This window comes from Dasypus novemcinctus, chromosome 8 (assembly GCF_030445035.2).
Source record: "Dasypus novemcinctus isolate mDasNov1 chromosome 8, mDasNov1.1.hap2, whole genome shotgun sequence".
In the NCBI taxonomy this organism is placed as follows: domain Eukaryota; kingdom Metazoa; phylum Chordata; class Mammalia; order Cingulata; family Dasypodidae; genus Dasypus; species Dasypus novemcinctus.
Genome location: NC_080680.1, coordinates 111,061,960 through 111,086,650, shown reverse-complemented (window position 1 = coordinate 111,086,650; position 24,691 = coordinate 111,061,960). Strand labels below are relative to the sequence as shown.

Genomic DNA, 24,691 nt, shown 5'->3' with positions numbered 1-24,691 from the left:
GTTAAAAGGAAATTTAAAAACTAGGAAAATATTTGCAAAATAAATGATACCGAAGGGTTGTTGTCCTTAATATATAATGAGTTCTTACAAATTAATAAAATATGAACCCTAAATAGTAAAAGTATGGAATCAATATGAACAGGTTGATTCATAGAAGATATACAATTGGCCAGTAAACCTATGAAAAGATGCTCAATCTCAATAACAATCAAAGACATGCAAATTAAAATGAGATAACATTTTTTCCACTGTAAGAATGGTAAAAAGTAAAAGGATTTACAAATGCTTAGAGTTGACAAATCTTGGTGGGAACAGTTTCATGCTGAACAACATTGGTGTCTGAGTCAAAAGAAAACTTGATCCTGTCTTTATTTAGAATGTTGATATTTTGTTCATGGAATTTTTATATTAATTTTGATTAAAATATTTGTTCTGACTACCTAGACTCTTGATGTCCCCGTAAATGTTGTGCCCCAAGCAACGTGCCTCATTAACTTTATCCTAGTTCCAGCCTTGAGTAGAATAATAAATTGTTACTACCTTTTGAGGGTCACTGCAACTATAAATCAAAATGTTAAAATGTGCTTAGCCACCAACATAGCAGTTCTTTTTATGTTTTTATTTTTAAATTTTTTAATTGAAGTATATCATTCATACATGAACATGCATAAACAATAAGTGTATAGTAAAGATTGTGAACTTACAAAATAAACATACATAACATCACACAGGGGTCTCATACATCACCCCTCCACCAGCTCTTCGCATTGGTGTGAAACATTTGTTACAAACTATGCAAGAGCATTGTCAAAATATTACTACCAACTATAGTCCTTATCTTACATTTGGTATATTTTTCCCCAAACCCATACTATTTTTTTAGAAGTATATTTTGTTACAGATATTGTGAACTTGCAAAACATTCATACAGATGTGTAGATTTCCCATACAACTCCACACCCTGGTGGAACATTTGTTACAGATTATGAGACAATATCATCAGACTATTACCAATCATGGTCCATAGCATACATTTGGCACACTTTTTCCATACACCTCCATTGTCAACAATGCCAACATTATGGCATTGATGCAAGAATATTATAGTATTACTGTTAACCATAGTTTATAGGCCACACCAGTTGTAGTTTCCCCATGTTTCTCCATATTCCCATCACCCTGCAATAGTGATGTACATCTGCTCTAGCTCCCAGAAGGACTCTCTTGCATTTGTACCCTTAACCACATTCTCAACCGCCTCTGGTTTCACTGTGTTATTCAGTCCCTTGATTATTCTTTAACTTTCTTTCTCTTGACATTTACTTCCCCAGACTACATTTTCAGTCACAATCCCATTTATAAACCAGTTGTTACTCACTATAATGTGTTACTATCAATTCTATGCATCTGCACACTTTTGCAATCAAGTTAATTAAAACTTCTACATACATTAAGCATCCATAGTTCTTCTCAACCCTCCTCTTATCTCCTAATAACCTATACTCTAGGTTTTAATTCCATGTGTTTATTATTTGCATTTAGTTCATATTAATGAGACCATGCAATACTTGTCCTTTTGTGTCTGGCTTACTGCACTTAGTATAATGTTTTCAAGACTCATCTATGTTATCACATATGTCCCAATTTCATTTCTTCTTACTGCAGCATAGTATTCTATCATACGTATATACCACATTTGTTTATCCATTCATTGGTGGATGGACCCTTGGGTTGTTTTCATCTTTTGGTAATTGTGAACAACACCACTATGAACATTGGTGTGCAGATCTCTGTCTGTGCCATAGTTTTTAGTTCTTCTGGATATATTCCTAGTAGAGGAATTGCTGGATCATATGGAAGTTCTATATTTAGCTTCTTGAGGAACCACCAAACTATCTTCCACAGAGGCTGCACCATTTTACACTCCCACCAACAGTGAAGGAGAGTTCCTATTTCTCCACTTCCTTTCCAGCACTTATTGTTGTCTGCTTTATAAATAATGGCCATTCTATGTGGTATTAGATGATATCTCATTGTTGTTTTAATTTGCATTTCCCTAATAGCTAGTGATATGGAACATTTTTTCATGTGCTTTTTGGCCATTTGTATTTACTCTTTGGAGAAATGTCTATTTAAATCTTTTGCCCATTTTTTAATTGGATTGCTTGCTCTTTTATTGTTGAGTTGTATGATCTCTTTATATAGAATGGAAATAAAATGCTTATTGGATAAGTGGTTTCCAAATATTTTCTCCCACTGACTGGGATGCCTTTTTTCACGTTCTTGATGAAGTTCTTTGAATCACAGAAATGTTTAAGTTTGAGGAGGTCCCATTTATCCATGTTTTCTTTTGTTGCTCATGCTTTTGATGTAAGGTTTAAGAATCTACCACCTACCACCAGGTCTTGAAGATGTTTCCCTGCATTTTCTTCTAGGAGCTTTATTGTACTTCCTTTTGTGTTTAGACCTTTGATCCATTTTGAGTTAACTTTTGTATGAAGTGTGAGGTAGGGGCTCTTTCTTTCTTTTGGCTATGGATATCCAGTTCTCCCAACACCATTCATTGAATAAACTGTTCTGCCTCAACTGGGAGGGCTAGACAGGCTTGTCAGAAATCACTTGGCCATAGATGTGAGGGTCTGTTTCTGAACCATCAGTTTGTTTCCATTGGTCTATGTGTCTATCTTTATGCTAATACATGCTGTTTTTACCACTGTAGCTAGGTAATATGATTTAAAGTCTGGAAGTGGGAGTCCTCCAACTTCACTTTTCCTTTTTAAGATGTTTCTGGCTATTTGGGGCCTCTCACCCTTCCAGATAAATTTGATAGTTGTGTTTTCCATTTGCTTAAAAAATGATGGTGGAATTTTTATTGAGATTACATTGAATCTTTATATCAATTTGGGTAGAACTGACATCTTAATGATATTTAGTCTTCCAATCCATGAGTATGGAATGTTCTTCCAATTATTTAGGTCTTTTTTAATTTCTTTTAGCTATGCATTATAGTTTTCTGAATACAAGTGCTTTGCATCCTTTGTTAAGTTTATTCCTAAATATTTGATTCTTTTAGTTGCTCTTGTAAATGAAATTTTTTCCTGATTTCCTCCTCAGATTGTGCATTATTGGTATATAGAAACACCACTGATTTTTGCATATTGATCTTGTATCCTGGCACTCTACTGAAGTCATTTATTAGCTCTAGCAGCTTTGTTGTAGATTTTTCAGGAGTTTCTAGATATACAACCATATCATCTGCAAATAGTGAAAGTTTTAATTCTTCCTTTACAATTTGGATGCCTTTTATTTCTTTTTCTTGCCTGATCTCTAGCACTATATTGAACAACTGTGGTGACAGTGGGCATCCTTATCTTTTCCTTGATCTCAATGGGAAAGCTTTTAGTTTTTTTACCTTTGAGTACAATGTTAGCTGTGGGTTTTTCATATATGGCCTTTATCATGTTGAGAAAGTTTCCTTCAATTCCTATTTTTTATAGTATTTTTATCAAGAAAGGATGCTGTATTTTGTCAAATGCCTTTTCTGCATCAATTGATAAAATTATGTGATTTTTCTTCTTTGATTTATTAATGTTGTGTATTTTGCTGATTGATTTTCTTGTGTTGAACCAGCCTTGCATGCCTGGTATAAAACCACTTGATCATGATGGATAATTTTTTAAATGTGTTGTTGGATTCAATTAACAAGTATTTTTGCATCTGTAATCATTAGAGAAATGGGTCTGTAATTTTCTTTTTTTGCAGTATCTTTATCTGACTTTGGTATTAGGGTGATAGTGGCTTCATAGAATGTCTTTAGTAGCATTCTTTCTTATTCAGTTTTTTGGAAGAGCTTGAGTAAGATTGGTATTAAATATTCTTTGAATGCTTGGTAGAACTCACCTGTGAAACCATCTGGTCCTGGGCTTTTCATTTTAGGGAGCTGTTTGATGTCTGATTCAATCTCTTTACTTGTGAATGGTTTGTTGAGGTCTTCTATTTCTTCTAGTGTCAGTATAGGTTGTTTGTATATTCCTAGGAATATTTCTATTTCATTTATTTTGCCTAATTTTTTAGCATAAAGTTGTTCATAGTATCCTCTTATGAGCTCTCTTATTTCTGCAGGGTCAGTAGTAAGGTTCCCCTTTTCATTTTTATTTCATTTATTTGCATCTTCTCTCTTTTTTCCTTAGTCAGTCTAGCTAAGGGTTTGTTGGTTTTGTTAATCTTCTCGAAGAACCAACTTTTGGTTTTGTTAATTTTCTCTCTCTCTCTTTTTTTTTTTTGTTCTCAATTTCATTTATTTCTGCTCTGATCTTTGTTATTTCATTTCTTCTACTTGCTTTGGGATTAGCTTGCTGTTCTTTTTTCTAGTTCCTCCAGTTGTGTAGTTAGGTAATTGATTTTAGCTCTTTCTTCTTTTTTAATATAAGTATTGAGGGCTATTCATTTTCCTCTCAACACAGCCTTCGCAGCATCCCATAGGTTCTGATATGTTGTATTTTCATTGTCATTCATCTCAAGATATTTATTGATTTCTCCTGAAATTTATTCTTTGACCCACTGATTATTTAAGCGTGTGTTGTTTAATCTCCATATATATATGAATTTTCCCCTTTATTTGATGCTTGTTGATTTCCAGCTTTACTCCATTATGATCAGAGAAAGTGCTTTGTATAATTTGAGTTTTGTTGAATTTATTGAGATCTGCTTTGTTTTCCAACATATGATCTATCCTGGAGAAATGTCCATGAGCACTTGAAAAGAATGTATATCCTGCTATTTTTGGGTGCAATGTTCTGTATATGTATATTAGGTTTAGTCCATTTATCATGTTATTCAAGCTCTCTGTTTCTTTATTGATCTTCTGCCCAGATGTTCTATACAATGCTGAGAGTGATGTATTGAAGTCTCCAACTATTATTGTAGAGATGTCTATTTTTCCCTTCAGTTTTGCCAGTGTTTGCCTCATGTATCTTGGGACATCCTGGTTAGGTGCATATATATTTATGATTGTTAATTCTTCCTGGTGAATCATCCCTTTTATTAATATGTAATGTCCTTCCTTGTCTCTAATAACAGTTTTACTTTTAAAGTCTTTATCATCTGATATAAGTATAGCTACCCCAGCTTTTTTTTGGTTCCTGCATGTGTAGAATATCTTTTTCCAACCTTTCACTTTCAATTTATTGGTATCTTTGGGTCTAAGGTGAGTCTCTTGCAGACAACATATAGATGGCTTATATTTTCTTATCCATTCTGCCAGTCTGTGTCTTTTGATTGGAGGGTTTAATTCATTTACATTCAATGTTATTATTGTAAAGGCAGTTCTTATTTCATCCATTTTGATATTTGTGTTTTATCTGTCTTTTTATATTTGACAGTTTTAGTTACTGTTACTGATAGAGTTGTCATTTCTAGACTCTCTTCCAGGCCTCTCTCTCCTGTCTTTTCTTTTCAGGCTGTAACAGTCCCTTTAGTGTTTCCTACAAAGCTGGTCTTTTTGTTATAAACTCTCTCAGTTTCTGTTTATCTGTAAATATTCTAACCTCACTGTCATTTTTAAAAGATAATCTTGCTGGTTATAAAACCTTGGCTGGCAGTTTTTCTCCTGCAGTATCTTAAATATATCATACCACTGCCTTCTTGCCTCCATGGTTTCTGATGAGAAATAGGCACTTAGTCTTATTGGGTATCCCTTATATGTTGTGCATTGCTTTTCTCTTGCTGCTCTCAGAATTCTCTCTTTGATTCTGGCATTTGATGTTCTGATTAATATGTGTCATGGAGTTAGTCTATTTGGATTTATTCAGATGGCAGTATGTTGTGCTTCTTGGACATGGATATCTATGTCCTTCAATAGGGTTGGGAAATTTTACACTATTATTTCTTCAAATATTCTTTCTGCCCCTTTTCCCTTCTCTTCTCCTTCTGGGACACCCATGACATGGATGTTTGCACATCTCTTGCTGTCATTTAGTTACCTGAGACCCTGTTCAATTTTTTTCATTCTTTTCTTCATCTGTTCTTTTGTTTGTTCACTTTCAGAGGCCATGTCTTTGAGCTTGCCAATCCTTTCTTCTGTTTCCTCAAATCTGGTGTTATATGCCTCCAGTGTATTTTTTTATCCACCCCCCTCTGCGACTTTTTGTGTGCTGTCTGCTCTCTGTGTCCATTCACTGTACATTCTTCTGTGTCTGTATTTTATTTTATTTCCCCTCCCCACTTGTGGCTTGCTTGCTGTCTGCTCTCTGTGTCCAATCAGTGTAGGCTCTTCTGTGTTCTTGCTTGTCTCCCTTCTTTTTAGTTGCGTCACCCTGCTGAGTTGGCTCTCAGTGGTGCCTGTGAGCCAGGTGGCACTCTGCAGCATGAGACGAGCCTGCCTTCACAAGGAGGTCCCAGGACATGAACCAAGGGCCTCCCATATGGTAGACGGGAGCTCATCTGATTGAGCCACAGCTGCTTCCCTCCAGTGTATTTTTAATTTCAGTTATTGCACCTTTCATTCCCTTAAGGTGTACTATTTTTCTATGTATGCTGTCAAATTCTTCATCGTACTCATCCAGTGTCTTTTTAATATCCTTAATCTCTTTAGCTATCTCATTGAATTTATTAAGGAGATTTGTTTGAACATCTAAGATTAGTTGTCTCAACTTCTTTATATCATTTACAGGCTTATCTTTTTCCTTTAATTGGGCTGTCTCTTCCTGTTTCTTGGTATGGATTGTAATTTTTTGTTGGTGTTTCCACATCTGGCTTGCTAGATGTATTTATTCTGGGTGCAGTTTCTCCCTTTAGTTTAGGAATTTCTTATCTTTTCTCCCTTGCTGGTTATGTAATAGGAGCCAAGGATGTAGTTGGTGCTGTAAGCTATGGAGGCTGAAGCTGCCCACGTTGCCCCAGGAAGTGATGAAGTTTCTTCCACCTTTCTCCTCTGTCGGGTAGGGACAGAGCTGCAGCTGTGTATAATAATCCCAGTTGGGCACAAGACTATCTGTAGTCGCCTGGAGACACTGATGAAGTTTACACCCCTTCCTCCCCTTCCTTAGGTAGGGATGGAGCTATAGTTTTGGTCAGCAATCTATGCTGTCTGGGTCCAAAATGACCACAGTTGCTTAGGTAAACTGATGTATCACCAGACACTCTCCCTGCCGGGAGTAGGAACGGACCCTCTGAAGTGCCCAACAATCTAATCTCTTTGGGCCAAATATGCCTGTGGTTGCCCTGAGAGGCTTAGGGAGTACTGTCCCTTCTGCCTGTTAGGGGGTGGGAACAGAACTGCAAATGCTCAACAGTTCAGTCCTGTAGGCTGGAAGTACCCACTGTTGCCTGGAGAGCCTAAGGAAGCACCAGTACCTTCCTGCCCTATTGGGTGGTAGGGGTGGTTCTATGGGCGCTCAACAGTTCAGTCCCTTTAGGCTGAGAATACCTGCCATTGCCTGGAGAGGCTGAGGAAACACCAGCCATCTTCTATCCTCTTAAGGCATGGGGTTGGTTTCACAGGCACCTGACAGTTCAGTCCCTATTGGCTGAAAGTACCCACCATTGTCCAGAGAGGCTGTGGAGACACCAGACCCCTCCTGTACTACTCAGGGTGGAGATGGATTTATAGGCATCCAATAGGCCCGTCCATGCAGTCTGAAGGTCTGCTGTTGCCCAAAAAGGCTGTGGAAAGACCAGCCCCCTTCTTTCCTATTGGGGGTGAGGGTGGGTCCACAAGTACACACCAGACCAGGCTGGGCCAAAAGCACCTGCAGTTACCCAAAGAGGCTCCGCAAACACAGTCTGTCTCTTGTCCTATTGGGGGTGGAGGTCAAGCCACAGGTGCCCAACAGTCAGGCTTGTGCAGCCCAAAACTGTCTGAAGTTGCCCTGAGAGGTTGAGGCAACACCAGCTCTTCCTATCCTGTAGGGGGACAGAGGTGGAGATGGACTCAAAGGCACTCAACAAACCTGTTTGTGTGGGCTGAAAACTCCTGCCATTGCCCAGAGAGGCCGAGGATACCCAGCTCCTCTCCTATTCTCTTGGAGTGCGGGGATGCAGCCCCAGGTGTCCAACTATTCAGCCTGTGCCAGCGGAGAGCAATTGCACTTACCTGGAGAGCCTGGTGCAGGTCCCGCCAGCTACCTCTCTGCTAGAGGTGGGGCTGGAGCCTAGGCCAGGGCTGCAGTCACATCTTGGTGGAAAGAAGCCCGTCCCTAACTTCACTGGATTTCAGTCAGCCTGGCTGCCCCTCATGCCGGGGGCAGAGTCAAAATGGCGGCTACCGGACTCGTTCCAGCTTGGACACCCTCAGACCCCAGCTGTCTCTAAGAGTATACTTTAGCCAGCTGAGTCCAGTAATCAGTAGCTGAAGTCAGTGGACATCTGTCTCTTCCTCCACCATTTATGGGAAATGGAACTTCTAACTCCAACTGTGGAACAGCTCCTGAGGCAGCTTGCGCTCCTAGAGTAGGATGGGCACCAGCCTCTGCAGCGTGGCTTGCAGTTTCCCAGACAGGTAGGCAGCTTCCTCCCTGCTGGAGGTAGGACTGGGGTTTAGGCTAGACCTGCAATCCACCCTGGGTGGGAAGAAGCCCGTCCTTACAAGCACTGTGATTTTCAGTCAGTGCCGCTTCCCCTCGTACCTGGGACAGAGTCAGAATGGCGGCCACTGGCTTCCCTCTGACCTGGACAGGCTCAAAGTTTAGGTGCTCCTAGGATTCTACTTCAGCCTGCTGAATCCACTAATCAGTAGCTGAAGTCGATGCCACACCATGTTTTCCTCACGTTTTTATTGGGGGAAATGGAACTTCCAGCTCCAACCACGGAATAGCTCCCGAGGTAACCTGCACGCCATGGGCACCGACCTCCACAGCATGGAGGGCTCTACTCACAATTCGTCTGTGCAGTTGGGTAGTCTCCTCCTTCTGCACTCTCAGGGATATTGCAGGATACCCTTCTGGTCTGCTGGGTCCTCCAGACAGGTACTTTAGGTAGCTCTGGGTGACCACCAACTGCCCTGTTTCACGAGCTCACTCCAGGAGCTCCTTACTCTGATGCCATGTTGGCTCCACCCCCTCACCTTTTTTCCGTAGCAGTTCTTTTAAAAAAAAAATTCTTCATATTATAATGACATTTAAATACAAAACTTGCATCATTAAAAAATATATATCCAACAGATTATAAGTAGAAAAAATTGATAAAGCCTTCATTTATAGAAAAAATTACATGATCAATACCTTCTTTTAGAGCCTAAAATGTTGTCATTGCTTTTTCTTTCTTGAACTTGAACTTCCCTCAGATTTATATTGTAATGTAATATTCTTTTATGCTTAGATGTCTCTTAAAATAATTTTTACCCTGTTATTCTTTCCTGCTAATGAAAATAAATATGCATGTTATTGTTAATTTACTTTTGTTCTAGGGACTATAAAGCTCTAATTTTTATAAGGATTCCTCTGGATCTAGTTATCTCTCAAGTTACTTGTAGCAATCATTAAAACAAATGTAAAATTTGAACTAATCAGTAATTTTTAGGGGTAAAAAAATAAGTAAAAGTGCATCTAAATGACATAGGTTTAAAAATTAGTTCATAAATTCAGGATGTATGTATGGATTCTAACATGAGTTAGGTTTCAGGGTTAATTCTATACCTATTTTATTACAGGAATCATAGGTTTACAGAAAAATTATAAGGAAAGTTCAGAGCTCCTATGTACCCCCCTTCACACATACAGTTTTCACTATTACTAACATTTTGCATTAATGTGGTGCTTTTGTTACAACTGGTCAAATGAAATGATATTATTATAATTAAACTATTAACTGTAGTCCACAGTGTACATTAGGGTTCACTGTGTTGTACAGTTTGATGGTATTTTGTTTTGTTTTGTTTTTTGTTTTCCAGAAACTGGGGTTGGGGATTGAACCCGGTACCTCACATGTGGGAAGCTGGCATTCAAGCACTGAGCCACATCGGCTTCCCTGAGTTGGTTTTTTGTTTGTTTGTTTTTAGGAGGCACTGGGAACTGAACCTGGGACTTCCCATGTGGGACGCAGGGGTTCAACCACTTGAGCCACATCTGCTCCTATGATTTCGTTAAAAAAATTTAGTCTGGTGACATATTATTCAGCCAAAAATTTCCCATTTTAACCATTTTCAAATATATAGTTCAGTGGTGTTAATTATATGCTAACTAGTTATGCAATCCCCAGGCAATTCTTTTTTGGACTCTTCCCTCAAGGAATGACTCAGTCATGCCTCCTATGTCATCAGTTAATCTACCCTATCCTTTACCTCCTGTCCCCAGTGCCCCATGTCTTCAATTCTGTCACTCCACCCATTGCCAGGATCCCCAGTACCTGTAATACATTAGCTTTCTTCATGGAAGGCAGGTGTAATAGATACGTGTTTCCTTTGGGGAAAACTGCTCAGCTTATAAGTCTCTGCTCTCCTCTCTAGTAGCCAAAGTCTTGCTTTTCAGCCTCCCTTGCAGCTAGAGCACAGGCATATGACCAGGGCTCAGTCAATCAGCTGCCCCTCCCCTCAGATTGGGGATTAGAAGCCAGAGACTCACAGCTGCATTTGGTACACAGAATCCCATCTGCAATCCATATGGTTTTAGCAATGGCTGGTTCCTTGTGGTGGCCTAGTGCCCATTATTGATGCAGTCAGCAGGGCAAGCTGCTTTACTGTGTCCATTGGTGGGGCAGTGATGTCTCCATCAGACCAGTTCTGCCGTGTGATAATGGGTCTTATTTTTTACCATGGAGCCTCCAAGTCTGGTTCCCTGATCCTCCCAGAGGTTCTTCGAATAATACCTTTTAATAAGTCCCCTCCTGCTTAAATTAGCTATTTATTTTCCATTGTTTGCAGCTAAAAATCCTAACTGATATATACTTTTTGTTGTTGTTGCTGTCACATATAAATTTTATGGAGAAATCTGATACCAACACTCCTCCAAAGAAAAAGAAGCTTATATATATCAAGTCAAGTCGATAGGTTTTGGGCAGCTTCATGCATCCAGAGCTGTGTAATCGAATAGGTAACTACCAGGCATACATGGCTTTATAAAGAAGAATTAATTAAAAATAAATAAAATTTAAAATTAAGCTCCTCAATAACTCTAGCCACATTTCAAGTGTTCAATAGCCACATGTAGCTAATGGGTACTGTACTAGACAATGAGATTGAGAATACTTTCATTATTGTAGACAGCTCTATCTAGAGGAATCTTGAGACTTCACTAGGCACCTCCCTGAACCCTCATAGAGACTATAAGTCCACTTTGGGACATACTCATTGCATTCTCTGATGATATCACAAACATTTATGTTAACAGATAGTCATCTTGTCAACTAGACCAGGATGTGTTTTACTTCTGTTCATAGGATGATCGCTGCTTCATTGCTGTCACTTGATAAGAGATGGGGTCATATCAGCTACAGAGATGGCTAAAACCTGACCCTGGGGCTTTTTGTGGTCATTGAGGCTGGTTTAAAAAAAAAAAGATTCATGTAATGTGATTAAAAGTAATATGAAGTCCTTGAAGGACCACAAGCAATTTTATAATCTGAGGGTACTTTTCTCTACAGATAAATGTTTAGCTACTAAAATGCTGAGAAGAAATTATTGTGGCCTCTTTCAATGACTCTAGCAAATAGGGGTGTTTTTTCAGTTAGTTTGATGACATTAGGACTAATTAATTTATAGCATTAGTTGAGCTCTTCTTATATTGTACTTCCTATGTTGACATCTGATACAGGAGTACATAACAGAATACTAATGAAATTGCTAGGCAATCCACAAAGATACCCAGATCTCATGCAGCATGGCAGAAAACCAAACAATATCCCAATTAGCTTCCACTGTTGTCTCACTTGTTATTTAAGGTTTTACTAGCTAGCTAGGGTTTTATGAAAATTAAAACCAAAACCAGGAGCTTTGGTGTGCCTATGATAATAAACTTGACCTGTTTTCTTTCATAATAAATGTCATATATATTTACTTGGTTCAGATTGATTTCCTGGAGATTCTGCATCTCTGAAGATGGGTTGTGTGATGTTAGTGAGGACCTTGGGCATGAAGAATTACTTGGGGGTTCCATGAACAAGTCCTCCTTGTTTCTTCTACTATTATTTATATTCTAGTGCAATTAAACTAGTTACACTTTTTTTTAATTTAAAAAATCACTTTTATCTTTATTAATGTTTATTCAAATATATTCTTTATTAATATATGTATATTTTTAATGCAAATATGTCCCAAGTAGAAAGCGAGGATGCTGAGAGGAACCTAGAGATGGTCTTGGTATATGTGGGTAAAATACATATTTCTTCTCTGTTTTTGCAGGCTTTCACTTTCATCTTAATTTTTTTCATATGTCAGGTTTAAAGAAGTATAATTTTCATAGAGAAAATTCATCCATTTTAATGTTCAGGTCTATGAGTTTTGCCAAATGCATACATCTCAGTTTGCCAGGGCTGCTACAACAAATACCACACTCTGACTGGCTTAAGCAACAGGTATTTATTGTCTCATGGTTTTGGAGTCCGTAAGTCCCAACTCAAGGTCTCAACAGGCCATGTTTTCTCCCAGTCTGTAGCATTCTGGTGCTGGCTTTTTGATATCCTTGGGATTCCTTTAATTGCTTCTCTACCTCTGTCGCATGGCAGTCTGCTTCATTCTCTGGCTTCTGATTTCTGTTCTACCTCCAGGTCCAATTCTTTTGCTTATAAGGCCTTAGTACTTGGATTAAGACCCACTCTGATTCAATTTGGCCTCATCTATATAAAATCTTGGAAGATCCTATTCACAAGTGAGCCCTGACCCTAACTTACTTTAACATAGTCAAAGGTACTATTTACAAATGTATCACAGCCATAGGAACTAGGATTAAGGCTTGAACATGTCTTTTGTGGGGCACTTGCTTGAATCCCCAACAATGTGGTTGTATAATCACCATCACAGTCAAGATGCAAACTAACCTATGACCATCTCCCTAAGTTCTCTCTTGACCTTTGTTATGGTCGACCTTTTGCCCTGCCTTCAGCCCATAATCTGTTTCTTGTCCCTATAGTTTGCCTTTTCCAGAATGCCATGTGAATGAGATCATACAGAATGTAGCCTTTTGAGTCTGATTTCTTTGACTTAAACAATACATTTGAGATTCATGTATGTTGTAGCAAATATCAGAGGTTCTTCCTTTTTAATTGTTTAGTAGTATCTCAGTGTGTGGATGTATCTCAGTTTATTTGACCTATTCCCCATTTGAGGAACATTTGGGTTATTTCCAAGTTTGGGCAATTATGAATAAAACTGCCATTAACAGTCACATACAGGTATTTGTGTGAACATAAATTTACATTTCTCATGGGTAAATAACTAGGACTGGGATTTGTATGTTTAACTTTATAAGAAACTGGCAAACTGCTTTCTAAAATGGCTGTCCCATTTTACATTCTCACCAGCAGTGTCCATTTCTTCCACATCATTGCCGGCACTTGGTATTATCATAATTTTAGTCATTCTAATATTCGAATAGATGTGTGATAGTATCTTGAAATGATTTTAATTTTAATTTCCCTAATGACTAAGAATGTTGATAATCTCTTCATGTGCTTATTTGCCATCTGTCTGTTCAAGTCTTTTACCCAATTTTAAAAATTGGGCTGCTTGTTCTCTTATTATTATTAAATTTGAGAATTCTTTGTATATTCTTTTTTTTTTTTTGAGGTCTTTGAATATTCATGATAGAAACCCTTTATCAAATATATTATTGCAAGGCTTTTTGACCAGTCTTTGGCTTTTTTATTTTCTTAACAGTGTCTTTCAAAAAGTAAATTTTAATGAAGTCCAATTTATCATTTTTTATGAATTGTGCTTGTGATGTTGTAGCTAAGAAATTTTTGCCTAACCAGGTCACAAAGATTTTTTTTCTATGTTTTCTTCTAGAAGTTTTAGAGTTTCAGGTTCATATTTAGGCCTGAGTTAATTTTTGTATGCGTTGTGAGATATGGATAGTTTTATTTTTTTTGCATATGAAATTCCAATTGTTCCAGCACCATTTGTTGAAACTATCCCTTTTCCACTGAACTGCTTTTGCACCTCTCTCAAAAGTCAATTCACCATTTATATGTGTGTCTATTTCTGGACTCTGTTTCATTTCATTCATACATGTGTCTATCTCATCAATTCCACACTTTCTGCATTAAAGTAGCTTAGGAGTATGTTTGGAATCAGGTAGTGTGAATCTCCTAAAGTTTTGTTTCTCAAAATTGTTTTGACTGTTCTATTAGATCCTTTGCCTTTCCACATAAATTTTAAAACCAGCCTGTTGATTTATATTTAAAAATAATGCTGAGAATTTGGAGTTATTTAGAATCTAGATAAATTGGGGGAGAATCAACACCAATCAACATCTTAACAATATTGAGTCTTCCAATCCAGGCATATGGTGTACATCTCCTTTATTTAGATATTTTTATTTCTTTCATCAGTTTATAGTTTTCAGCTTATAGATCTTGCACACATTTCTGTGTATTTCTAAAATAACATTATCCAAAATTACATTAATGATTATTTATAGTATTGCCTGAGAATTTCTAAGCTTTCATGATTTTATTCATACTTGTGCTCTATAGTTAGAATCCTGGTTCCGCTACTTACAAAAGCTCTATGAAACTGGGTAAGTTGCTTAAATCTACCTGTGCTCATATCTGTAAAATGCAGGTAATGATAAGGGCTACCTCAGTAGGTTGCTGTAACAATGAATGCAATAATATATATTAAATCCTCAGGACAGTGCCTGGTGCTCAATAAGTGCTAAAATATAGTAACCATTGTTATCATCATGTTATTTGCTTCTAATTTTTCCATAGTAGGTACAGTAATCAACGTATTATCAACACATTTAAAGCAGGCATACAAGCCTTGGAAAGAGTGGAAAGTTGAGGAATCAAGATTCCAAGTCTCCATTCTGCCATTAGAGGGCATGTGACCTTGGGAAGTTTCTTTTACCTGTCTCTAACTGAACTGAGAATTCAGTCTTCTCTTATAAAACTGGGACACACTAGAGTTGTGTGACACACACTACAAGGTTGTAATGAGGCAGAAATCTCATAATCAAAATTAACTTTGAAAATTCATTAAAATGACCAAAAGACACGGAATACATGGTTTTTATGTAAACTGTAAATAAGTTGGGTTGCATTGGGAAGCCTTATAGAACCCAAAATCATGTATCATTAAACATTTGTCTCACCTATTATGGCAGATTTGCAGGAACTGAAGTGTACCAAGATTCACATTTTCCATCTCATGCTCACTCCAGATCACACAACTTCCTTGATTAGAATGGGGAGTGAAATCACTCACTATTTAAATTGTTCTTGTTTGCTTGCTCTTCCTTTTCAGCCTGCCTTTCTCCCTCTCTCTTTCTCTGCCAAGTCCACGTTGGTAAATTCATGATTTATATGGTTATAAGATGCTTATAAGTCTTTTTTACTAGTACTTGCCCTGCCAACCTCATGGGGTTGCTAAGAGGATATAATATAATTCAAGAGAGGGTTTAAATATCAAATCTGTGATATGAGCTGAAATGAACATATGTACGTGATGTGTATATGGTCTGGAATGAGCCATGAGATTTGATAATTCTTTGATTCTTACCATATGACTTTGAGCAAATCACTCAAACTTTCTGGATTCCAACTTCCTCACCAGTCAGTTGAAGAATTTAAATGAGAACATTTCTAAGTTCTCTTTCATTATCAAAGTCAAAAATTCTATTATCCCATATGGAACTAAAAGACATTTCTTATAGTCTCTGCAGGAGAGCTGAGACTAGATCTGATGCTGGTGGGTGATGGTCAGAGAGGTAAAGATTGTAACACTCAAGAATGAGTCACATAAGCACTTTGTTCTTATTCTAGGTTTGACAGGCATTATCCCACTTTGCTGGGGACAAAGTTTAGGATCTAAAAGGCCAAATAACAAAGTGAAAAGCTGAGACTACAACCTCTTTCTCTCAAATGACCTGATGGTCATATTTTTATCACATTCTAGTTAGTGTTTAAATGTTCAGAAGCAATCTGCAAATAGGGAAAGTTTCAAATCTGCACTTTCTCTTTGGGTGACCCAGTTTTAGACTTGGAAACCCATTCCTTACTATGGGAACACAGTCTACCCCAAACCGATTAAAATTGTTGTTCTAAATTAACTGTGTGTTCTTAAAAATTCAACCACATATCTCCAAGTTACCCCTTTAGGCCAGTCACCTGGTCCATCCATCCTAGAAAAAGACTGAGTGAGTCCCTGCAAAGGGTTTTTTATTCAGAAATTCAAACAGCCAGGGTGTCAGTCCATCTCAGTTGAGTCTCCTGTCCCTTCAGCATCTGCTATCAGATTAAAAGATGGTCAACTTTTTTTTTTTTGAGAAGGAAGAGTACTCTGTATGAGAGAGTGTTAAGCCTTTGCAGATTTGATAGTTTAGAATATCTTTCTAGAACTTCCTATCAGGAAAATGGATGTTCTTTATTGACAATAGGGAATTGCGTTATAATAACAACATTAATGGTAATTTATATTCATTTAAGCATTTTCTTTTTTTTTTTTATTTTTTTTTTTATTTTTTATTGACTTTGTAATAATATTACATTAAAAATATATATGTGAGGTCCCATTCAACCCCACCCCCCCACCCCCCCTCTCCCCCCCCCCAACAACACTCGTTCCCATCATCATGACACATCCATTGGATTTGGTAAGTACATCTTTGGGCACCTCTGCAGCATTTTCTATCTTAAGTACTTTATATGCATTATTGCAGTTAGTGCTAACAAAACCCTATGCCTTAGCTATAAACATCCCCATTTTACAGATGAGGAAGCAGAGGCACAGAAAAGTTTAGCAACTTGCCTTGCTTGTCTTATAGCTTATAGTTTGTTGTTGTGTAAAGTTGAGAGGATTTGAAGCTTGGAGCAGCTCTATCTTGCTACAATATGTTGATGGAGAATGATCACAGCACCCATATGAAAATGATCTGAGAAAAATCTTGTCCTGATAATAGAAGTTGGGCCCCAAAGTCAGTTGTGCCTGAAGCCAGCTCTACCTCTGTGCTTTTATTTATTTATTTGGAACTGGGTTTTATATTATTTTTAAAATAATGTATTGAGATGAGATTCATGAAACTCAAAATTAGCCATTTAAAAATGAACATTTCAGTGGCATTTAGTATATTCACAGGGTTGCTGTGAATATACTATACACCACCTCTGTGTTGTTCTGAAAGATTTCCATCACTCCAAAGTAAAACCCTCTACCCATTAAGCAGTTTCATCCCATCCCCCTTTTCCCTCAGTCCCTAGCAACCACCAATCTATATTCTGTCTCTATGGATCTATCTATTATGGACGTTTCATATAAATAGATTCATACAGTATGTGACCTTGTGTCTGGCTTCTTTCATTTAGCATAATGTTCTGGAGGTTTGCCCACATTATAGCATGCATCAGTACTTTTTCCTTTTTATGGCTGAGTGATATCTATCCATTCATCAATTGACGGGCATTTGGGCTGTTTCCACCTTTTGGCTATTGTGAACAGTGCTGCTATGAACATGCATATACATGTACTTGTTTTAGTCCCTGTTTTCCATTCTTTGGGGTATTTACCTAGGAGTGGAAATGTGGGTACCCCTGTACTTTTAAGCGTTGAGGAGTCAATCAAGTCTCTTTTAACTTAAGCTCTTTCATTCAGTTTTTCTTCTATTTGTACCTTAAGAAATCCCACTTGAGATAGACTTGTTTTAATTAATGTTACCAATATAAAAATACATAACCTTATCTAACATTTTTAACAAACTTTTTAAATAGGGAATTTGTAGGTTTACAGAAAAATCATGCAGGAAGTACAGAGTTCCCATATGCCCCCCTATTATTAGCGACTTGCTTTAGTGGTGGTAGCTTTGTTGACAATTAATGAAGGAATATTATTATAATTGTACTTCAACTATAGTCCATAGTTTAAATTAGGGCTCACTATTTGTGTTGTGCAGTCCTGTGGGTTTTTTTTTTTTATTGTATTCCACTAGCATAAATACAACCTAAGATTCCCCCCTTTAAGCACATTCAAATGTATAGTTCAGTGCTAATAAGTACATTTACAATATTGTGCTACCATCACCACCAAGAAACAAATTTTAACTCAGGATTGTGCAGAAAAATAATTCAACTTTTCCCCTGTGTAAGACCAGTGAAAACCAGTCACCCCAGATACAACCTCCAGTAACTGGCTGGAAGTGGAATTTTATGTCCTGACTTATCCCCACTTCCTTGGTCTGGAAACCTAAGCTCTGAATTGTGCTGGAGAAATAATTTAATGTGGCATTTCGCTGAAACATCCTGTAGATATTTTAGGTATTTGCACAGGGAATTTTTTGACCTTTGAATAATATATGTGCTGAGAAAGGTCTTGGGATATTTTAACAACATGCTAAACAGAGAGAGGCCTGAGGGATTTATTTTGGTCTCTCCTAGCTGCTGCTACTTTTCTCAAATTCTATTGGAGTTGTTTAGTTTCTGTGAGGACGCTTTCAAGGTGTTGGTTTTCTATTGCAACATATTTCATTCAATTAGATGGGCCGTTTATCAAAGGCAACAGGCAGCCAGTTGATAAACTTGTCTGAGAGAGTCTCCCGAGAAGGCCTTCCTCCCATTACTGCTGACCTGAGGTAGCCACTGGACCTCCAAAAGGCGCCTCCAACTTCACATGTCCCGCACCGGGGGCAGGGCTTTTACAATGGACACACACCTTCCCAACACTTAAAACGCTCCTTAGTTCTCCTAAGACGTAACCACAGGTGCCTGCAAGCATGAGTGGCCAGTTCAGTCAAAGGCTTCACAACACCTGCACCTCTTCCAAGGCAGTTTTTGATTGAGGGAATCAATAGGATCGACTCAACTGTGTCAGCCCTTCAGCAAGGAGGCTGAAAGCAATTCTGCTGTCAGGCGGTATAATAGACTTCAGCTTAAACTGGGGATTAATTAAAAGCACATGCATTTTGACTATTTGGCCAAAAACATAAGGAGCGGATTCCCAGAGTGCAAGATAGTCCCTTGGCTTGGGTTTGGCATCTTCAGAGACCTCTTAACCTTTCTGTGCATCTAGGCTGCCAGGTAACACATTTCTGGCCCGGAGAATTCTTTGTTTCTTAAAATGAGGAACTTTACTTGTGGACATTTGTGGATGAGAATGCTGTGACTTGGTCCTAAATTATAACAAGCTTGATTTTCTTCCAACTTAATGAAAGAATATGTACCTGTCTTGCTCTCTGCAGAGATCCTAGAGTCTATCACAGTGAACGTGTACAGTAGGTATCCAGTAATTTTTTCTTGAATGAAGAAATCCATTATAATGGAGAGCAAATGGGTTGAGGAAAATGAAAACACCTTACAGAGGAGAATTTGGAGGCTGGGTATAAAGCATAAGCAGGAGTTCTCTTGGGGAAAGAATGGAGGAGAGATGCGAATTTAAGTCTCTTGGATGTACTTACCAACTCTAGTACTAATTATAGGTTCAAACAGAAGGATAGACGAGCTATGTATAGGGAAGAATTGACATCTTAATGATGTTTAGTCTTCATCCATGAACACAGAATGTTCTTCCATTTATTCAGTCTTTTTTGATTTCTTTTAGCAATGCATTGTGGTTTCTTTATGCCTGTGGTTAAGTTTATTCCTGAATATTTGGTTCTTTTTTTTTACTACTGTAAATGGAATTTTTTTCCTGATTTCCTCCTCAGATTGTTTATTACTACTATATAGAAACACTACTGATTTTTGCATATTGATCTTGTATCCTGCCACTCTGCTAAATATGTTTATTAGGTCTAGTAGCTTTTTTGGGATTTTCTAGGTATAGGAAAATCTTGCATTAGGTAATAAATGATAAACCCTCACAATAAAAATGCAAACAAAACTCCAATTCATAAATGTTCTGCTGTGTACATTGGCCAGAAGTTGGCCTTTAGCCAAAACATAAGCATTATATTAGGTTAATTCACCTTCGTGAGGTGACAAACCATTTCTAGAAGCTGGCAGGTTCCTCCCTGCTGGTATTACAAGGCTATTGTGTAATGTCAACTTATTCTAGTATGTTGCCTGCAGCTCATCACCAGAAGTACTAATAAATCAAGAATTGCTTAGGAAAATACACGAACCATCAGTGTCTGATAAAATGGGAAATTCTTCCACAATTGGACATTGGCTAACTGCCATGTTTTTGCCAGTAGTATACTTAAAGATTTTAGCTTTGGCTCTGGCTTATGAGATCCAAGATGATTTTTTAAAATCACTATACCTTTAAGCATTTTTATCAGTTATCTCCTTTTCAGAGAATTAATATATATATATTGGTACAAAGAGTCCATACACACAGTCATCTCTAAAGGTGCTGGGTTGCTGGGCTCACCATATTATATACCCTACTCATGCAAGGTTGGAGAAGTCTGCAATCTTTCTTAGATTAGATAGCACTCATAAACTGAAAAAAATTCTGTAATGTCCCTTATGTTAATGAACAAAGGCTTCTGGGCTGGATTGATAGCTATTTCTGAAATGCTCACTCTGCTTTCCAATTCGGGACCTTTGAATGCTAACCAACAATCCTGGAGCATGGATTTCTTAAGTTACTGCAGGTAATAATCATAGGATGTATATTAAAGTTAAATTACACACACTACCTGTGCTGTACTATTTTCAAGTAATTACAGAAGAATTTGTGTCTTTAATTACTGATTTTTCCCCCTAATCGTTTCATCTATACCTCTACTGCCAATGAATAATCAAATCAGTAAGGCTATATGACTGAACCCACCTATATTTGACGTTTCCTCTCTTTTCTGTTTCAAATGAAGCAATTCTCAAACATCTTGAAGTAGCTTAGTTTTTAGGAAATCTAATCTTTATCCTTTCTGTTCTATCTTCTAGGTTTTCAAAAGAATGTTAAAAAGTAGTACATAGTTATTAAATAAAAGTGATAAAATGAAGAAAAAGAAATTTCAGGGAAAAATTATTCATAGTGCCAATATTCAAATACAATCACTTTTTGGTATTCAGTAAAAAGAATGGCAGATTGCAATGTTTAAATTAAAGTGAAATTGTAAATTAAAGTTTACTTTTCTTTGCATAATCTGACTACCTAATTGTCCTTTATTCTAGAGGACTTCAGGTGTGAGTTATGTTTCATCTAACTTATTATCGATGGCAATTCAATCCTAATGAATGTGAATAACTGTATAATATAAAATGGAGTAGATTTAATCATATTCCTCAGTGTGTTCTTAGGAGAGGAAAAGGTAGAGTTAAGAGCTGTGGGGCAGTATAATATTCCTTTTTCTTACATGTGTATCAGGGAAGAAGAGAGGACGAGCTCTCTGCCTTGTTTTGGTGGGAGCTGCTAAGGACTGAGATGGCTTGGCTTGGAGTCTTCCTCTAGCTGTTGGACTGGATGGGGACTCTGGATGATGCCACATGGAGCATCCTAGCCAGATGTCCAGCCTGATCTGTATTTGTGCCTTCAGCTGGAAGGACTTTGATACAAAGGATACTGAGACAATAAGACACATATGAGACTGATCTTCCTCAAGGCAAGTTCAAGCTTCATTAAGGTTGAGATCGGAAATTGTGTAAAGACCAATGTACCCATCAATGGCTGTGAAAGACATTGCACAGAAGAATAGCAATCCTTTCCATGTATATCCTGCTCTGTGGTTTCTCCAAAGCTCTCAGGTATTTTGCCTTGGGAGACTGGGAAGATAGTGTGGCATGACGGGAATAGCACCTGTCAATGGAGCTGGAAAGTCAGAAAGCTCAGCCATGTGATGCTTAGCACTTCAACCCCACATTGTCCTTGCTCTGTCCTCACATGCTCACCATATGTAAGAACATCTCCCTGACAAGGTTGCAATTATGATGGATGAGACACCCCTTGAAAAAATTTGCTTTTATTTATAATTGTCTTTTAAGGTAGATGGATGATAGTAGTTGGAGGACTTTTTGTTTATCATATAGATGGGTGGTGGGAGTCCAAAAATGGAAGAGTTAAGACAGAGCTAAATTACTTCCACTCATTCAGCACATTGACATTGTGGTACAAGGTGAACAATGCAGAGAAAGACCTTGATTCTAAGGTGCTTATCTTCCAGTTGGTGGAAGCAGACAATAAACAGCCAAATAGAAGAACAATGTAATCTTGGTAACGATGAGGGAAAAAAAGGAAGACAGGGAAGGGGTTAGAGAATGACTGGAGAAGAAAGGATAGTGGAAGTGTCCATCTTTGGTGCATTGGTGGAGCAAGCATGCACAACTCAGGGTTGAAGAGGGATGCAGGGAGAGGGCACTGAGTGCACAAACCATGCAGTGGGAATGAGCTGGGTGTGTTTGATGAATTCCCCATGAAGATCAACTTGACAGGAGCAGAGGAAGGTGTATGGTAAGAAGTGAGGTCTGAGATGTGGGCAAGGTCCAGATTGTGTAGAGAGGCTTGGGCAAGGAATTTGGATTTTGTCCTAAGGGAGTAGGAAGCCATTGAAGGTTGTTTTTTGTTTGTTTGTTTTTGTTTCAAAGAGAACTCTCTGGTTGCTCTTGTGTTTAAGAAAGGAGGATGGATTTAGATGCCAGGTAGGGAAGACAAGGGGCTAGAGACAAGAGCCAGAGGGATTTAGATGCATCCTAGAAAGATATTGAGGGGAAACATCCCCTTTACCTATCCTCCCACATGCTTAGCCAAAGAGGGATATTGGGGAGACGAGAAAGGGCCAAGGAACATTTGTTAGGTTGTTCAGAGTGTGGGATATGATGAAAGCTCTCACATCCATCTACCCTAGAAAACCTTTAGGGAATTCTACACTGGTCCACAATACTTTTGGGTAAGTAGATCTTGCATGGTGTGTGGGAAGAAGTGCAGTGTCTGGCTTAATGGCTGATCAGGGTGAGAACAGAGGCTGGAACATTCGGGTTACACAAACAGTACAAGGCAGAAACTCATTAAGTGTGTCTTTCTTTGCCCTTTTTTAGTCCCAGCTTGGGTTTTGGTTAGTGCCTAGGGCCATTTCCTCATTTGTGAACTGATATTGAACCAGCCTGCGTCCCTTCCAAGGCTGACAGTTTATAACCATATGGCTTTTACCTCCCTGAGAAGGGAACTGACTATATGTAAATTTGCTCTTAATTTAAATCATTTGTTAAAATGTTAAATAATTTTTAAAATTTAACATAATCATTTTGAGATCAGTCTGGAAACCATCAGGGATTCTTTTTCCTTTTTGCTGCTACCACAGGTAGCGATTATGCAACTGAGTGGGGAAAGAATTGTTTTTGATGTTGCAGTAGCAGGAAATGGAAAGTTGCTGCTGTCAGCCACTTAGAATAATCATAATTTATTTTGCACTACATAGAAGCCTGGTAGGGACAAGAAGATGGTTCTAGGTAGCCCAGCTACACATCCTGCAATAAATGCATAGACTAGTAGAGGTTCGGCCACTTTTTCTGCTGAGTAATCACAAGGCCCTATTGCAATGAACATAGCCATTTCCGCCTTTGGAGAAATAGACTGACACCTCATCATGTCCATCTTATCTAACATATTTACATTGCACAACTGACAAGGGGAAGAAAATAGCTTTCTAAGAGTGAAAGTCTCTCTTGTGGACCAAGCAATTTTCCAATGAGCATAAAGAAATACTAGCAACTCTACTTCTCAAATGTGACCTTGGGCAAGATGAGGCAAGCAGTAACTTCATTTTGCTCTTCCAGCATATTTGAAAGTGTGTGTTACACTCCCAGCTCTCTGTGTTCTTCACTTGGCTCTGCCAGGGTGATCCTCAGGGTCTGGCTCTTGTCCTGGACACTAGACCCATGGGCCTTTTCCTGGGACTCAAGCTGACCTTGCTTTCCAGCAACTCCAACTGAAGTAGAGCATGGACCCACCATTCCTTACTATCTCCTAGCACTGTGGGGGAAGGTAACTTACATGTACATTTGTGCTCACACGCTTACACAGCATGCTCCCTGAGGGGTTATTGGAGGCCATGTTGCAAAGGCTTCTTGCACCTGGTGAACCCAGATTAAACGCAGCTTCATGGGACAAAATTCCAGATGGAATCATGTTGCATGGGGAGCAGTGAAGTCTGAAGCCATTGATATCCATTTTTAAAGCTGTGGACTGTGCACAGAAAGAGTAAATGGAAAGCCTGCAGCCACACAGCAAGTTAGTAAGGGAATCCAGACATGGCTCTTTTGACTGGATTCCCAAGAAGAACTTTCTTCTCTTCATTCTGTTCTGCTCTTTATGAAGGTAGGATGCTTTGTGTGCCAAGGAGAAGGGAAAATAGCGTAGATGTTGATTTTCAGTTAAGAGATTTTCTTTGGGATATTTGTTGATTTTATTCAAAGCATCAGTGGCAAGTCTGCCTTCCTGCACCTTGTCATCCTGCTTGTGGTAGAAAGGTGAGAAGCAGAAAAAAGAATCATCCTTTCCCTGCATTTTAGGACAGTAACTGGGGTTTGCCTTCTGTTTGTGAGCAACTGGTTTGGGAAGAAAGGCCATCTCTCTAGTTCTCAGATGTTAAGGAATGGGGCCAAATGTGAAAAGAAAACTGAGTAGGCGTTTCTCCCACGGTGGTTATCTTTAGTCTATGTTGAGGTCATTTCC

General features: G+C 38.3%; 1 protein-coding gene across 12 annotated transcripts in view; it reads left to right on the top strand.

Moving 5' to 3' along the window:
- The window catches only part of PALM2AKAP2 (PALM2 and AKAP2 fusion), a 488,418-nt gene that overhangs the window by 76,912 nt on the left and 386,815 nt on the right, over nucleotides 1–24,691 (top strand). The gene's annotated exons all lie outside the window — the stretch shown is intronic.